The sequence below is a fragment of the Kogia breviceps genome, chromosome 6, assembly GCF_026419965.1.
Source record: "Kogia breviceps isolate mKogBre1 chromosome 6, mKogBre1 haplotype 1, whole genome shotgun sequence".
Classification (NCBI taxonomy): domain Eukaryota; kingdom Metazoa; phylum Chordata; class Mammalia; order Artiodactyla; family Physeteridae; genus Kogia; species Kogia breviceps.
The window spans coordinates 37,599,838-37,618,834 of record NC_081315.1 but is presented as its reverse complement, the minus strand read 5'-3'; the positions used below and the strand labels follow the sequence as shown (position 1 = coordinate 37,618,834).

At 34.1% G+C, this 18,997-nt stretch overlaps 1 protein-coding gene across 11 annotated transcripts in view; it reads right to left on the bottom strand.

The window, feature by feature from the left end:
* The window catches only part of EPHA5 (EPH receptor A5), a 317,046-nt gene that overhangs the window by 137,564 nt on the left and 160,485 nt on the right, over window positions 1-18,997 (bottom strand). Inside the window, exon 7 of one of the 11 annotated variants that reach the window (XR_010841010.1) lies at window positions 11,598-11,908. The exons of the other annotated variants lie outside the window; for them this stretch is intronic. The gene's annotated coding sequence lies outside the window, so the exon portion shown is untranslated. Of the gene's footprint in view, window positions 1-11,597; window positions 11,909-18,997 lie in introns of those variants that run through there. 11 annotated transcript variants of the gene reach the window in all.

The window sequence follows — 18,997 nt, the reverse complement described above, 5'->3', positions numbered from 1 at the left end:
TTTCTGATAAATGAGAAAAATTTTAATAAGTTTACATGTAGAGAAAAAGAATAAGAGAGGGTAGAACATAATAATTTGATCAGCTATTAGGTAATCAAATCATTGCTTTTTCTATCAAGCTAATTTTGGTCATGTAATTGTGAGTTAAGAACTTGATGTGAACAAAAAGCTAAGTTCTGGTAGCAATAGCAGTTGTGGGCAATCACATAAGTAAAAGTCATTGGGTTGCTAATTGTTGTTCATGTTTCCTGGGCATTTGCTTAATTACAATATATGTCAAGTATATTTTAATCTTCTGTATTTGATTGCTAAAGAAATGGCAGCAATAGAAATGTTTCAAAGAAAGACACATAACCTTTACAGAAAAAAAGAGATTAAAAAATTAATGATGACCAAAAAGGAAAATATTATATACTCATATGTATTGAAATAATTGGATACTGGACAGCAAGAAAATTTTGAAGGACAAAGAACAAATTCTGCATCACGAAAAGTGTTGGTCCTATGCTACATTCAATGGACCCTCAGCAAATATGGAAGAAAGGTAATTCATCAAAAACGTAAAATCTTTCCAGTGTGTGTTTAGAAGCATGTCAGATACCCATTAGACAAATGTTAATGCAGGAAAAGGCTAGGACTTGTTCTATTTAAAGGCCACGTATGGTAAAAATTCTACACCTCTTTATTTTTATCAACTGAATTTTGAAAGACTTCTTTCCCTCCTCTTCAAGGAAAGATCAGATTTCACGGCCATTCATAAAGGCATTATTTTTCCTACTCAACTGGATAGTAAAGGCTGCCAAAAGGAAAGTTGGGAGGAGAAAGAAACTTGTTAAAAAGAAAACCATGAATCAGTATGAATAACTACTATGCAAATTTGCTTGAAAATAGGAACAATGAAGAGTGAATGCCTGAACAGTGCTCTGCCAGTCTGTCACTGAAAGAAAGGAGACTCTCCAAAGACAGCAAAGGGAGCTTCTGTACCAGAGGCCGATCTTTACTGCCTGTGCCGACTCTGGCAGATTTCAGCATTAATTTCTCTGGTTCTATTTCTGAACTCTGCTTTATTCTGCTCTTTACTTTTCTTTCCCTTCATGGGAATGGAAAAGGAGGGAATAGTAGCATAAAATAATCTATGATTCTAAGCATGCTGTGGTAGCTGTGCTGTTTTCTCCAATTTGTTAAAGACCAGCAAAAAGGAAAAACATGCACTTTGTTTTAGAATCATTGATGAAATGTTAATGCTGATTAGTGTGTCACAAGAAGACTGTATTTTTAACTAATCATGTATGCTGCTCAATTTCTGATGGGAGAGCTTGAAGGGAGCCAAGTAATTAGTGGGTCTTGGAAATGTTTAATTAAAATTTTAATCAACATAAAAGTTGCATAAAAACACAATTATTTTAGTCAAATATGATTCCATTGAAGTATATCAGCTATGAGAGGGAAAAAACATGTAAAATAAATACACACATTATTAGTTGATTTATAATATGTCACCTACCCACATTCTCAAACTTGATTAGTAATAAATGAAAATTTTCTTTTCATTTCAAGCTATGGAAACACATTGATATACATGAAGGCATTATTTTCTTCCTTTCAATCTGATTAAACTGCTTAGTACATGAAAATGCATAACCCCAAGAGTTTATTTGCTATCTCACTGCAGCAATTAATTTCATTCACATTACAAATTTCATTATTTTATTAGAGTATAATGTAAATCAGTGTAACCAACAAAGAATAGATAGAAATGATAACCTAGAACTGACCTCCAGAATACAATAATACTATTATTATACTTAGAGGTAGGAAAATAGACATTTTAATAAGCTACATGTACTTTCATTTGTGAACTGAAATAAACATACCATATTCATTTCTCCTGTAAGAATGGAAGAGGGAGGAGCACACTGGAAAAACTGCATCTTGCTTTGGTTAATGGCATGGAGTCTGGCTTGTATACTGGATTTAGCACTGTGACTTCTAAACTCAGTGTCCTAATTTGTTAAATGAAGAAAACATTATACCTACAAATACGTTCGTTATAAGGATCGAATGGCTTAATTTGTGAAAACAATTATAATAATAACATTTCTCCCCCATTTCTTCTTCTGTTAAAATAGATTTCTCTCTGATTTGAGAATATATTCTATATGTGAAGTAATATTTGTTAATAATCACTTTTAAATGTATATCCCAGAAGAGGAGTCAAGAACTCATAATTTCAAATCAATAAGTTTTTCTACAATGCATTATTGTTTTTCTGTTCAATGAGGAGTCTCATGGCCTAAAATAGTCGTTTTCTAAGCATAGTTCAGCACCTACCATATCAGAATTAGTAGGTATAATTATTAAAAATGTAGATACTTTGACCTACGCTATATCTATTGCATTGAGGGTCTGGATTTTTTGAGATGCCAATGTAATGTACAAATGTATGCTATTTAGATTCATTGTTAAGGAAGGTTGCTTAAGAACAATCTTCTTGAAGGAGGTTCCTATTATATGATAAATGACTGTATAAACTGCCATTGTAATGAATTTTTTCACATTTAAAATTTTTATTTTCAATTATTTTATCTTAAAAAATTTGAAGCAATGAAGTTAATTTCATACAAAGAAACTTTAATGGCTCTTCAATGCATAGAAAATTAAATCTTTTTACTCTGGTATTAAAACTTTCCAAAATCTTGCCCCAACATAGCTTTCCAAATTTATAGTCCCAATGTTTGACATACAGCACAATCAAACTGGACCATTTGAAGTTCCTCATATGCAACTTTGACAATACTTCTCTGATTTTACTCAACATATCTCTCCACAGCCCAACATGTTCTTTTCAGTCTCAACATGTCCAGATTCTACGTATATTTCATTACCCTATTCACACAGTATTTCCTTCATGAAAAAAGGAGATTTTTGATTTTCTAACCTGAAAATAATAATTATTTTTTTCTGAAAGTCCACATTGATTTATTAATCTTCTTAATAGACCTACTTTTAACTTTATCTTATAATTACTTGTATACATATAGAATTTCTCACATTTAACTTTACACTCACTGAAGGCAGGAATTATGATTTATTTCTCTATTTTGAATATGGCCTAGAATAGTGTCTTTTTAATAGCAGGTGTCAAAATTATTGTAGACTAAATGTATTAATAGAAATAAGGCTAATGTAAATGTCATACATACATGAATTTGTTCAATCACTTATTTAATTAGCCATTCATTGATAAGATTTATTTATGCCCATAATGCTCCATGTAGGATATGAGATTAATATCACCATCAGTAAGTGAGTTAATATATTCATTAATATGACTTTGAATGTTATTCTCCTAAATATCAAAAAAGTCTTTTTCATTACTTTTAAGTGCCTATGCCATACAATGAAAAGGCATGTGAATTTTCACATCTGGTTTTTTAAGAGACTAAGAATCAGTTACAATTTCACATTCTAATGCCTGCAAACAAGTTAAGTGAGGAACATAACCATAAATCTGAAGTATTGTGGTTCTTGCCTCTGGAGATTAAACAGGGGCCAGCTATGCAATATGCATATCCAAGGAATATAATAATCATGTTCAGTACTTTAATTCCCAATTCAAATTGGATCTAGAAACAAATTAAGAGAAATATTACACCTTACCAGTGGGCTTCAACTCAAATTTTGTGATCTAATGTTTGTAAATTATCATATCCCATCACTACAATGAAAACTAAAGGAAAAGCTAAACAACAGTGATTAAAAAATTAACTCTGGTTTATGGAAAACTACTTTCCCAATCTTCCTCAATTATGATATATAATGCAAAAATCAGTGCTCTTTGGGCTTTTTCATAACTCATAATATTTATAAATATTTCCATTTCATCAATTGCACAATCGAAGTATGAATGATTAGTTGGAGATAAGGTTTTCGCTTGTAATATGGGTATCAAGCCAGTGATCTTAACTAGTCATGTATGGGAGATTTACTTCTAAGGCATGATTATCTACAAATCTTTCTGTAACTTATCACATGCAGGATATTATAAGAGGAAAATATACAACATAATAACGTATATAGTTTAGTAAGTTTATTTATGACTACAAAATTTTCCTAACTTAGGAAAAATAAAGTAAAACTCCAAATTTATCTTCCTATGAATTTTCAGTCTGTCTTTTGTTAGAACAGGGATGAAAAAAAACGCTAAAGCCACTAGAACCAATATTGAGGACTTCGTAATTTTGATAAAAGAAATCTAAGGAAGAACTATTCTGAAATAGAAGAATCTAGTAAAAATGTATTTGTTGATTCTAAAATATTCTGTTATCCAATCCAACATAAATCACTCAGTTGATATGAATTGGGGCTTTTAAAAAGGGCTTTGTATCAAGGGCTAATGTTGTCGATAGAAAATCCTACTCAAATCCTATTTTGAAATAATCTACTCTCTGTATGGAATTATCTTTGAACTTCAGCCTGAGAAATTTGAAAATAATGTATTTTTGACCTTTCCAGTTTTATTGTTTGTTGTAATGTTAATGTCTTGAAAATAAATAAACATGGTTTACTTTTTAAAATAATATATATACAGATATGTATATTGATTCTGGTGATAAAAATAGATTTAGGAAAATTAAATATATATGGGTACAGAATTATGTTTATCTATGTAGAATTTTAATACTATACAGTCTTAAATTTCAAATGCATAATATTTTATAATACATTTTATTTCCAAATATGAATTTAACTATGTGACTGGAGATAGCCAAACATGATTTGAATCTCAGTTCCATCAATAACTATAATACTGAATAATTCTTAGTTTCCATTTGCCTCAGTTTTCTTAGCTTCAAGTGAAGATTCCATGGAGGATGCTGGAGAATTAAATGAGTACTGAATGTGTATTATTTAGCTTTGTGCCTGGAATATTCTAAACAACTGTTATAATAATGACTTTTCAAGGTCAACAGTCAGATAGAGGAAATATAAGATAAAAGCTAATGAGGATATAGTTTCATAAAAGAAACTCAGGCCAGATCTCTATAGACACAGTGACAGAATGCAATTGATATTGAATAATTATGCAGTTAACCAAGTAGAGCATGCCTGCTATGGGAGGAGTGAAGCATATACACACTTAAGTTGATGGAGAGCTAGGTAGACAGACTGATAGACAAATAGATAAATATCACAATTCAAACATATTCATACATAAAATAGGAGTACTGAAGAAGTTTGGTCTTTTGCATTTTAAGAATAAATCATCTATGTTGATTTCTGAATTATCTTTTGAGAATGAATACAGTGATGGTGGTTAATCTGATGTTCCTGAAACAAAATTGCCTGCATTCAAATTCTGATTTCTCTACTTATTAGTTCTATGTAAGTGGATTCAATTTTTATATGTCAGATTTCTCCTCAGTAAAAGAGAAATGATGAAGGTGATAATGAAGTAATGCTCATTAAGTATTCAGAGCACTTCAAGGTATTTGTAAGTGTACCACAGATGTTGGCTATGTTATTAATTTCCAGCTTCTGTAAGGAAAAAGCCCCCAAATTTGGTGACTTAGATCAACAATGATTTATGATTTCTCACAATTCTAGGCATTGGCTAGGTGATTCTTCTGCAGGTCTTGTCTGGATTTACTCACATGGCTGCATTCATCTCCCAGAAGGCCTGGGCTCTAGGCTTGTCACAGAAATCCTTATCCCAAGTGTACGTCTTTCTATGGGAAGGGTAGAGCCCTGTCTCTCCAGGTGCTCTCTCATCCTCCAAAAGGCTAGACCAGGCTTCCTCAGAAAACTATGACCTCAGGGTTCCAAGAGGTGGGGGATGGAGCTACCAGCCTTTAGAGGTCTGGGTTAACAAATTCACACCTCACTTTTGCTGTATTCTATTACTCAAGGAATATCACGAGTCGGCCCAGATTGAAGAGTTGGAAAAACAGAATTCATCTCTTGATGGAAGGAGCTTTAAGTGTTTTTATACCCTACCATAACTATTATTTTTATTCCAGGACCTGGAAGCTTAAATAGAAATCTCTATGTCTACATATAGAAAGAATGAAACAAATTCTTTAGCCAGGTCTCTAAAAAAATTTATGATAATAAATGCAATCTTGAGAATATAAAACTATACTTACTAGCCATGGTTTATAAGTAAATAATATTTTTAATATTTTCCCAGGAGGTCAGTGTATAGTACACAGAGGTATCAGTCTGTATTTTTATTGTTAAAGTTGTAACTAATGTTTAATCTAGTATCTGACAAAGAACTCATATTATGAATGCAAACATAGGCATATAATTTACATTCGCAACAAAACTAAACAGCATTGGTAACAGTTTTTTTCTTTTTTAATGAAGATAAGATCTCTCTGCCACTTACAATATATGTACTCCTGTGGGATGTTTGTTCATTCTGTATCCCAGCAGCTTTCTATTTGGAAAACCATTTAGGACAGATGACTCAAGCATTTAGTAATGACATTCACAAGAGGAAACCTTATGAAATCTATCTCTTATATTATGCATGGAATTTGTAGTTTTAGTGATACCAGTGAAGAAAATCATTTTATTTAAACTGGATTTCAGTTGTTTAATATGTCACAGTCATGAGTTTGAAACGATTCTACAAAAGTTATGAGAAATATCACTGCTATTGATAAAGAAGCTTTGAAGCAATAGGAAGCTCTTTACATCAGTGTTTGCACTATTAGAAAGGAAGAACACCAAAGAATCCACAAGGCTAAGTGTGAAGAGCACTGGATAGGGATTCCAGACATCCGTATTGCAGCATAAAATCTTTCAATGATTAAGCAGCCTTTGACAATTACTTCATTTTCTACACTCATTTAAATATCAATCCATTCAGTTAAATTTATATCCATTCAGATGTTGTGAAAATGTCATTGTCTACAATGTGAATCATATGCAAGTCTTTGTAGAATTTTTCTTTTGTCATTATGTGTTTAGGATTGATAATAATATTGATGCTTACATGTACAGAGATCCTACGAAAGAATAAAAAGCTATAGTCACAACTCTTAAATGTAAACATCAAAGATGATTTAGCAAATAAGTGAAAAATGTTTCCTGACACTTAAATTTAAAATCTATCCATAAATTTCTTTCTCCCTAATTAAGGTTAAGCAAATGATTTATTATTCTATTTGTTTTCCTACACTAAAAAACTCCACATCCATTAACACTATAACAATACGAAATGTAATTTTACTTAGAGACCTCATAAAACTTTGCCTTTCTCCTACTCTAAGAAGAAGAAAATTGTAGTTGCAGAATATCATGAAATATATGAAAGAAACTCAGGCATATGCTAAATAAAATAATAACTTCTTATAAACGTTCAGTGTAAGAGTTCTACAAATGTGCATTGGTTGGGACTCAGTTTTGTTCATTTTAAATAATTAAGTTTCAAAGCTCATCAGTCTTCCCATATGCAGATTATTTTCTATATATTTTTTTTCTATTCAGAACCAATTTAAAATTACTGGCATGCCTAGAAATTAAAAAAAAAAAAAAAAAGCGAGAATATATGTGAAATTTGCCTCCAGAAACTGATAAAGCAACCCAAAGAGCAACCAGACACTTTCATTTTAAGACATTCAATTAACTTAACCTAAATAGATAATAATTTACAAAATCGTACAAAAAAACCTGAAAAACCAAAAGCCGTGATGGTTTTAACTAACAATGTTTTTGATGTAACAAATTACAAAATAATTAAACTGTAAGGTTGAATAATGTACACACGAAGAAACACAACAGTATTTTCAGTATTTTAAGAAGAAATCAGACAGGGTTATTTAAAACATAGAAATTATGACCAAATGGGAATGTTGTCAAAATTAGGATAATTTCATCTGAAAAGCAAAATTGCTTTTTGGGTTCTTGAAGTGTCAGGAAGAATTGATATTAGTATTGAGAGGAGATCAGTTTTCTATTAAAAAATTACATATAAAAATTTCCTGATTTTTGAAAATTAATACCATTTCACTTAATTACATTATTTATTTAATCATTTATGAGCACCTGTTATATGTTAGAACCATACTAGTCAGTGAGAATTCAGTCATGGATAAAACATGCATAATCTCTGCCCTCAAGGAGTTTATAGCATAGTGGAAGAAATAAATAAGAAAGCAAATAACGACATACTTGCATGAGAGGGATGAGTGTTTCAGAGCACTGAAGAGAAGCACCTATCTCAGATTTGATGATTCAAAGACAGCTTCTAGAAAGAAATCATCTTAGCTGGGAAATAAAGACGGAGCAGGAGCTAACCAAACAAAAAGTAGAGGTAATGGGGGCCTAGGGGATGTCTCCCGTGTGGGGTCCCATGCTATCAGCCAGTGTAATGACATCTTTTAATGTAGATCAGCAAATGATTTGAGAATTAGGAAGATGTAACTGTTTTGTTTGATAAAACTGTAAAGTTTGGAATTTTCAAACTGTAGTTTGAAAACCATATGGAGAAAAGCCCTGTTATCCCAACCAAGGCTTTTCTAAATAAGCCAGTTTGCTGATCTTCAGATGTATAAGACAGCTCAGACAAAACCAACAGAGTCACTGTGGTAGGCAGAATAATGATCCTTCAAAGATATCCATGTTCTGATCCCCAGAACCTCTGAATATGTCACATTACATTGCAAAGGGAAATTAAAGTTGCAGATGGAATTAAGGTTGCTAATCAGCAAATAAGGAGATTATCCTGGGTTATCTGAGTTTGTCTAATGTAATCCCAAGTGTATATGAAAGTGAAGAGGGAGGCAGGGCAAGGTAATGCAAGAGGGACTTGAGCCACCACTGCTGGATTTAAAGTTGGAGAGAGGGGCTCACAGCCGACGAACGCAGGTATCCTCTAGAAGCTGGGAAGACAAGGAAATCAATTCTTTCCTAGAGCCCCCCAAAGAAAACAGCCTTGCAGACCTTGATTTTAGCCTAATGAGACCCTTGTTGAACTCTGATATAAAGGATAATTATCAGAGATAATTATATCAATGATAATAAATTTGTGTTGTTTAAGCCACTAAGTTTGCTTTAACTTGCTACAATAGCCGTAGAAAACTAATACAGTTACCTATCTAATATGCAGCTGACTATCCAAGGATGAATAAGCAAGCCGAGGCAAGATGGAACACCTAGCAGTTATAGACTCTTGAGCAAAAAGAAATGGTTATTATTTTAGGTTACTGAGTTTGGGGGTGGTTTGCTACATAGCACATAGCTAAGCATGCTTGTGGAATAAAATGTCACAACTATTTTTTTTTTTAAGTGAGAAGAGAAAAGGCTCTAGGGTAGAACTTTGAGGAATAAAAATGTACAAATTGATGGGAAAAATAAAATAATTTACAAAATAAACTGTAAAGTGCAAAAGAAGATATATTTTAAGGGAGGGTTGGGTATTCCAAGAACAAAATAATTTTACTCATAAAGACACTTGAAATACTAATAGACAACCTTTCACAAAACTTTTGACAATTAGAACAAAGAACACTGCACATGGGCAACAAAACAGAGTTTTAATCCTCAAATCCATCTATCTATCCTTTTTTGTGCCACAGTTTTAGAGTTTTGATGGGATTGACTCTACATCTGGGTCCATGGTGAGGACCCTGGGGTGGTCCCTAGGGAAGCCCATGGGGAATGAGCCAGCTAGTCTATTCCTGACCCCTCGTCACAGCGATGGGTTCCATAGTATCCCTCTCTCAATCTGGCCCTTGTGCTTGAAGTCTAGGACTGTTAGTTGATAAATTGAAGAAGAGAAGTTTTCTTTCCTTCTGGTATGATGTGCTATAAATGTATGAGGTCTGGAATCGCTCCAGCCATTTTGCTACCTTGAAAGAATTCCATCAAAACAGACCCAGAAGAGGGTAAACTCTAAAAATCTCAGAGAAATGAAGTCAGATCTGTGATCAAACTGTTTCTGAAACTGGTGCTTTTCAATGATAAAATATGTTCCCTGCATTGCTGAAGTACATTCTAGTTGAATTTATCTTATTTGCAGCATTTTGGCTGCTGTAGAGTCAAACAACTATGAATTTAAATCTGTAATCTATTAAAATAGGTAATACTGTGTAAAATAGGAAACAACTTACATACTTCAACAAGCTGGTGTGAGGAATAAATAAGATAACGGGTGATACCTTTGGTTGTTCATATTTTAGAAAATATTATGTAAGAAAAAATAATTCTTGTATATGATAATTAAAACACCAAAGCCATGGCTGGATTAGATGAAATCTGAAATACCTTGAATTTCTCAAAACAAAAGGCCAGGGTTAGATGAAATTTAAGGAGCATTTAATTAAGAATTTAAAATAGAATCTGATTAAATATGAAAAAAAACTTATTCATATTAATAAGACAAAAACAAATAAGAAAATTAAGGGGTGGTAGATTGTTGTTAAACCAGAGTCTAGTTGCACCACTGATATGACTTGCTAACAAAATAATCAATAGTTGTTTTTCGACAGTATAGCTAGTCCTTTTAAAAGTTCATACTTTTGAGCTGAAGAACCTCATCTCACATGGAAGTAACTGCAGAAGCCTTTGAGGGATTTTCTCAACACTTAATAGTAGAACATTTATTTTCTCTGCTGACTTGTAATAACCAAGTTTGTGAATACTATCTCCACTAAAAGCAGCACAGTGACATACAGTGTTAGATTTTTTTCTGTAAGGAAAAAGTAACGGTAGGACTAGAAATAAATGTAGTGCTTCAGAAAGTAGAGAAAAAAGTCAGACTACCTGACATTATGATCCTTTACCAATTATGTAAGTGTGTGATTTCATACTTTCAGGAAGCAAGCCACTAATATTTCCAGTCCAAGTCCCTGGAAAAATAGACTTAAGTCCTGTGAAAAACTGAATGTTTAGCTCCCTCTGAGAGTACCAATATTAGCATCCTACTGGAAAATGTTTAAAATGATTCATTTAATCTTTGAGTCCTTTTATTCTCATACATAAATTTTAAATGTGTAAAATGGACCAAAACAAACAAAAAAAATAGAGTAGTCCCTCCCCCCAGCCTTATCCACAGTTTCACTTTTCACGGTTTCAGATACCCTCAGTCAACATCAGTCCAAAATTATTAAATGGAAAATCCCAGAAATAAACAATTCAGAAGTTTTAAATTGCCTACTGTTCTGAGTAATGTGATAAAATCTCACATTGACCCACTCCATCCCACCTAGGATCCTCAACCATCAACATCCCCTGCTCCTGGCATCCAAAAATCCACTTCTTCATGGCTCAATGATCCAGGACCACCTGAAGCAGATGATCTTCCTTCTGACAAATCATCAGAATGTCAGTAGCAGCCTAACACTATGTCACAATGCCAAGGTCATTCATTTTATGTCATCAGATAGGCATTTTATCAACTCACATCATCACAAGAAGAAAAAGGGTGAGTACAGTATAAAAAGATATTTTGAGAGAGAGAAAGAGAACACATTGACATAACTTTTATTACAGTATATTGTTACAATTGTTCTATTTTATTATTAGTTATTGCTGTTAATCTGTGCCTAACATGTATATATGAATATATAGGAAACAACATAGTATATGTGTATAGCACAGGTCACCAACCGCCAGGCCACGGACCTCTACTGGTCTGCAACCTGTTAGGAACTGAGCCACACAGCAGGAGGTGAGTGGCAGGTGAGCCAGCAAAGCTTCATCTACGGCTCCCCATCACTCACATTACTGCCTGAACCATTGCTCACATTACCGCTCACACACCCCCTCCTCCGTCCATGAAAAAACTGTCTTCCACAAAACCGGTCCCTGGTGCCAAAAAGGTAGGGGACCGCTGATGTATAGGGTTCCATACTATCCAAAATTTCAGGCATCCACTGGGGGTCTTTGAATGTATCCCCTGTAGATAAGGGGAGAATACTGTAAACCACTAAACTGCTACCACCATTCCCATTACTACCAATAATAACTTAAAAATACGACTAGTTTACTCTCTACAAAGGTTTTTTTCTGAAATAGAACTATTTCTTTCTATATCTATAGTGTATAAAGGGTTAATTAAGTACAAGTAATAACAAGTAAAGTCTTATTAATATGAGTAGACTGCTGATGGCAGAAATTATAACTTTAAAGGTTAATAATTTATAGGATAATGAAAGTTTTTATCTTCAAATGTTATTTACTGTTTTATTAGGGAAAAATAAAGATTGTTTAAAAAATAGACAGATACCCTCTAAATTCATATACTTTAAATACATAGATGTAATTAAAGCAGAGAAACTGCACTGTTTTGGAATAATACCGTATTTGTATTTGGTTCTCTACCACAAGCCTAAGGGAAATCATTGCTCGAATTGTAGTTTAAGCATCGGTTTGCAATACAGGTCATATCCTCAGGCCTTTTAGGCTTGAAGATTCAATAATCTAGGCTCTCTTTTCTTACTAATGGAAGAAAATTTGTAAAAAGTGAGATCAAAAAGCCAGCACTGCAAGCATATTTTGTTTAATGGAAAACATTTCACATCTTCAAACACATTCTTCAAGCTAGATGCTTGTTTTGACAAAGAAGATATTGGTGTTTGTGTGCCAAGCTAAAAATAGGTAATTTGCTCTGACTGAATTCCAATAACGTGTTAAAGGGACTGTCAAATATTAATAAAATTAGAAATAACAGAATAAATTAAAATTATCCCAATTGTCAAATAATCTCAAGATATTTTTTGTCACTTCATTTTGTGTTAATATATAATTCAATAACAGGTCATTATCAGCAAAGATTGATTACTCTGGTATTGATGTTCACCAAACAAGGCATGACTATTGAAATAGATGTAAGGGCAGTTACAAAATGGTGTACCATCTATTTTTAATAAATGCAACTGTATATCCTAAGTGGATTTGAATAAATGCCTCTACAGACATGTATGTGTGATAAAGAAAGCAAAATACAGTGAAAAACAATGTGAAGTCAATAAGTCAATCCATATCGTCATCCAAAGATAATTTGATGATATTGCTGCTGAGCTTAATACTCAAACTGTCATTAGTTCTCTTCTAACTGTTTTATTTATTTTTAAAATTTATTATTATTTTTTTTACTGAATCTTTTTTTTTTAACATTTTTATTGGAGTACAATTGCTCCACAATGGTGTGTCACTTTCCGCTCTACAACAAAGTGAACCAGCCATACACGTACACGTGATCCCATATCTCCTCCCTCCTGTGCCTGCCTCCCTCCTACCCTCCCCATCCCAACCCTCTAGTTGGTCACAAAACACGAAGACAATCCCCCCATGCCACGTGGCTGCCTTCCACCAGATATCCACTCCACACCTGGTAGTGTATACATGTCCATGCCACACCCCCCACCCCATCAAAGCCCACCCTTCCCCCTCCCCACATCCTCAAGTCCATTCTCTAGTAGGTCTGCGTCCCCATTCCCGTCTTACCCCTAGTTTCTTCATGAGCTTTTTTTTTTTTTTTCCTAGATTCCATATATATGTGTTAATATATGGTATTTGTTTTTCTCTTTCTGACTTACTTCATTCTGTATGGCAGACTCTAGGTCCATCCACCTCGCTACAAATAACTCAATTTTGTTTCTCCTTATGGCTGAGTAAAGGCTGAGGAATATTCCATTGTATATATGTGCCACATCTTCTTTATCCATTCATCCATCTCCTAGCTATTGTAAATAGAGCTACAATGAACATTTTGGTAAATGACTCTTTTTGAATTATGGTTTTCTTAGGGTATATGCCCAGTTGTGGGATTGCTTGGTCATATGGTAGTTCTATTTTTAGTTTTTTAAGGAACCTGCATAATGTCTCCATAGTGGCTGTACCAATTTACATTCCCACCAGCAGTACAAGAGTGTTCTCTATTTTCCACACCCTCTCCAGCATTTATTGTTTCTTGATTTTTTGATGATGGCCATTCTGACCAGTGTGAGATGATATCTCATTGTAGTTTTGATTTGCATTTCTCTAATGATTAATGATGCTGAGCATTCTTTCATGTGTTTGTTGGCAATCTGTATATCTTCTTTGAAGAAATGTCTATTTAGCTCTTCTGCCAATTTTTGGATTGGGTTGTTTGTTTTTTTTGATATTGAGCTGCATGAGCTGCTTGTAAATTTTGGAGATTAATCCTTTGTCAGTTGCTTCATTTGCAAATATTTTTCCCACTCTGAGGGTTGTCATTTGGTCTTGTTTATGGTATCCTTTGCTGTGCAAAAGCTTTTACATTTCATTAGGTCCCATTTGTTTATTTTTGTTTTTATTTCCATTTCTCTGGGAGATGGGTCAAAAGGATTTTGCTGTGATTTATGTCATAGAGTGTTCTGCCTATGTTTTCCTCTAAGAGTTTGATAGTTTCTGGACTTACATTTAGGTCTTTAATCCATTTTGAGCTTATTTTTGTGTATGCTGTTAGGGAGTGTTCTAATCTCATACTTTTACATGTCCCTGTCCAGTTTTCCCAGCACCACTTATTGAAGAGGCTGTCTTTTCTCCACTGTATATCCTTCCCTCCTTTATCAAAGATAAGGTGACCATATGTGCGTGGGTTTATCTCTGGGCTTTCTATCCTGTTCCATTGATCTATATTTCTGTTTTGGTGCCAGTACCATACTGCCTTGGTTACTGTAGCTTTGTGGTATAGTCTGAAGTCAGGAAGCCTGATTCCTCCAGCTCCATTTTTCGTTCTCAAGATTGCTTTGGCTATTCGGGGTCTTTTGTGTTTCCATAAAAATTGTGAAATTTTTTGTTCTAGTTCTGTGAAAAATGCCATTGGTAGTTTGATAGGGATTGCATTGAATCTGTAGATTGCTTTGGGTAGTAGAGTCATTTTCACAATGTTGATTCTTCTAATCCAAGCACATGGTATATCTCTCCATCTATTTGTATCATCTTTAATTTCTTTCATCAGTGTCTTATAATTTTCTGCTTACAGGTCTTTTGTCTCCTTAGGTAGGTTTATTGCTAGACATTTTATTCTTTTTGTTGCAATGGTAAATGGGAGTGTTTTCTTAATTTCACTATCAGATTTTTCATCATTAGTGTATAAGAATGCCAGAGGTTTCTGTGCATTAATTTTGTATCCTGCTACTTAACCAAATTCATTGATTAGCTCTAGTAGTTTTCTGGTAGCATCCTTAGGTTCTCTGTGTATAGTATCATGTCATCTGCAAACAGTGACAGCTTTACTTTTTCTTTTCCTATTTGGATTCCTTTTATTTCTTTTTCTTCTCTGATTGCTGTGGCTAGAACTTCCAAAACTATGTTGAATAAGATTGGTGAGAGTGGGCAACCTTGTCTTGTTCCTGATCTTAGTGGAAATGGTTTCAGATTTTCACCATTGAGGATGATGTTGGCTGTGGGTTTCTCATATATGGCCTTTATTATGTTGAGCAAGGTTCCCTCTATGCTTACTTTCTGCAGTGTTTTTATCATAAATGGGTGCTGAATTTTGTCGAAAGCTTTCTCTGTATCTATTGAGATGATCATATGGTTTTTCTGCTTCAGTTTGTTGATATGGTGTATCACGTCGATTGATTTGTGTATATTGAAGAATCCTTGCATTCCTGGAATAAACCCCACTTGATCATGGTGTATTTTCCTTTTAATGTGCTGTTGGATTCTGTTTGCTAGTATTTTGTTGAGGATTTTTGCCTCTATGTTCATCAGTGATATTGGCCTGTAGTTTTCTTTCTTTGTGACATCTTTGTCTGGTTTTGGTATCAGGGTGATGGTGGCCTCATAGAATGAGTTTGGGAGTGTTCCTCCCTCGGTTATATTTTGGAAGAGTTTGAGGATAGGTGTTAGCTCTTCTCGAAATGTTTGATAGAATTTGCCTGTGAAACCATCTGGTCCTGCACTTTTGTTTATTGGAAGATTTTTAATCACAGTTTCAATTTCAGTGCTTGTGATTGGTCTGTTCATATTTTCTATTTCTTCCTGATTCAGTCTTGGCACGTTGTGCATTTCTAAGAATTTTTCCATTTCTTCCAGGTTGTCCATTTTATTGACATATAGTTGCTCATAGTAATCTCTCATGATCTTTTTTATTTTGGCAGTGTCAGTTGTTATTTCTCCCTTTTCATTTCTAATTCTATTGATTTGAGTTGTCTCCCTTTTTTTCTTGATGAGTCGGGCTAATGGTTTATCAATTTTGTTTATCTTCTCAAAGAACCAGCTTTTAGTTTTATTGATCTTTGCTATCATTACCTTCATTTCTTATTCATTTATTTCTGATCTGATGTTTATGATTTCTTTCCTTCTGCTAACTTTGGGGGTTTGTTGTTCTTCTTTCTCTAATTGCTTTAGGTGTAAGGTTAAGTTGTTTATTCAAGATGTTCCCTGTTTCTTAAGGTAGGATTTTATTGATATAAACTTCCCTCTTAGAACTGCTTTTGCTGCATCCCATAGGTTTTGGGTCGTCGTGTCTCCATTGTCATTTGTTCCTAGGTATTTTTTGATTTCCTCTCTGATTTCTTCAGTGATCACTTCATTATTAAGTAGTGTATTGTTTAACCTCCATGTGTTTGTATTTCTTACAGATCTTTTCCTTTAATTGATATCTAGTCTCATAGCATTGTGGTCAGAAAAGATACTTGATACAATTTCCATTTACTTAAATTGACCAAGGCTTGATTTGTGACCCAAGACATGATCTATCATGGAGAATGTTCCATGAGCTCTTGAGAAAAATGTGTATTCTGTTGTTTTGGGATGGTATGTCCTATAAATATCAATTAACTCCATCTTGTTTAATGTATCATTTAAATATTGTGTTTCCTTATTTATTTTCATTTTGGTTGATCTGTCCATTGGTGAAAATGTATTGTTAAAGTCCCCTACTATGAATGTGTTACTGTTGATTTCCGCTTTTATGGCTGTTAGTATTTACCTTGTGTATTAAGGTGCTCCTATGTTGGGTGCATAAATATTTACAGTTGTTATATGTTCTTCATGGATTGATCCTTTGATCATTATGTAGTGTCTTTGTCTCTTGTAATAGTTTTTATTTTAAAGTCTATTTTGTCTGATATGAGAATTGCTACTCCAGCTTTCTTCTGATTTCCATTTGCATGGAATATCTTTTTCCATCCCCTCACTTTCAGTCTGTATGTGTCTCTAGGTCTGAAGTGGGTCTCTTGTAGACAGCATATATATGGATCTTATTTTTGTATCCATTCAACCAGTCTGTGTCTTTTGGTGGGAGCATTTAATCGATTTATATTTAAGGTAATTATTGATATGTATATTCCAATTCCCATTTTCTTAATTGTTTACCATTTGTTATTGTAGGTCTTTTCCTTCACGTGTGTTTCTTGCCTAGAGAAGTTCCTTTAGCATTTGTTGTAAAGCTGGCTTTGTGGTGCTGAACTCTCTCAGCTTTTGCTTATCTGTAAAGGTTTTAATTTCTCCATCAAATCTGAATGAGATCCTTCCTGTGTAATGTTGGTTGTAGGTTCTTCCCTTTCTTCACTTTAAATATGTCGTGCCACTCCCTTCTGGCTTGCAGAGTTTCTGCTGAAAGGTCAGCTGTTAAACCTTATGGGGATTCCCTTGTGTGTTATTTGTTGTTTTTCCCTTGCTGCTTTTAATAAGTTTTCTTTGTATTTAATTTTTGATAGTTTGATTAATATGTGTCTTGGCATGTTTCTCCTTGGATTTATCCTGTATGGGACTCTCTGTGCCTCCTGGACTTGATTAACTATTTCCTTTCCCATATTAGGGAAGTTTTCAACTATAACCTCTTCAAATATTTTCTCAGTCCCTTTCTTTTTCTCTTCTTCTTCTGGTACCCCTATAATTCAAATGTTGGTGTGTTTAATGTTGTCCCAGAGGTCTCTGAGACTGTCCTCAGTTCTTTTCATTCTTTTTTCTTTATTCTGCTCTGTGGTAGTTATTTCCACTATTTTATCTTCCAGGTCACTTATCTGTTCTTCTTCCTCAGTTTTTCTGCTATTGATCCCATCTAGAGTACTTTTAATTTCATTTATTGTGTTGTTCATCATTGCTTGTTTCCTATTTAGTTCTTCTAGGTCCTTGTTAAATGTTTCTTGCATTTTCTCTATTCTATTTCCAAGATTTTGGATCATATTTACTATAATTATTCTGAATTCTTTTTCAGGTAGGCTGCCTATTTCCTCTTCATTTGTTAGGTCAGGTGGCTTTTTTTCTTGCTCCTTCATCTGCTGTGTGTTTTTCTGTCTTCTCATTTTCCTTATCTTACTGTGTTTCTGGTCTCCTTTTGCAGGGTGCAGGTTCATAGTGCCTGTTGTTTTTGGTGTCTATCCCCAGTGGCTAAAGTTGGTTTAGTGGGTTGTGTAGGCTTCCTGGTGGAGGGGACTAGTGCCTGTGTTCTGGTGGATGAGGCTGGATCTTGTCTTTCTGGTGGGGAGGTCCACATCTGGTGGTGTGTTTTGGGTTGTCTTTGGCCTTTTTATGTTTTTACGCAGCCTCTTTGCTAATGGGTCGGGGTGTGTTCCTGTCTTTCTAGTTGTTTGGCATAGGGTGTTCAGCACTGTAGCTTGCTGGTCGCTGAGTGAAGCTGGGTGTTGGTGTTGAGATGGAGATCTCTGGGAGATTTTTGCCATTTGATATTACTTGGAGCTGGGAGGTCTCTTGTGGACCAGTGTCCTGAAATTGGCTCTCGCACCTCAGAGGGACAGCACTGACTCCTGGCTGCAGTACCAAGAGCCTTTCATCCACATGGCTCAGAATAAAAGGGAGGAAAAGTAGAAAGAAAGAAAAGAAAGGAAAAAGAAAGAAAGAAAGAGGATAAAATAAAGTAAGATAAAATAAAATAAGGTTATTAAAATAAAAAAAAATTATTAAGAAAAAAAAATTTTTTTAAGTAAAAAAACAAAAAATGGACAGACAGAACCCTAGGACAAATGGTGAAAGCAAAGCTATACAGATGAAATCTCACACATAAGCATACACAAACACACTCACAAAGAGAGGAAAAGGGGAAAAA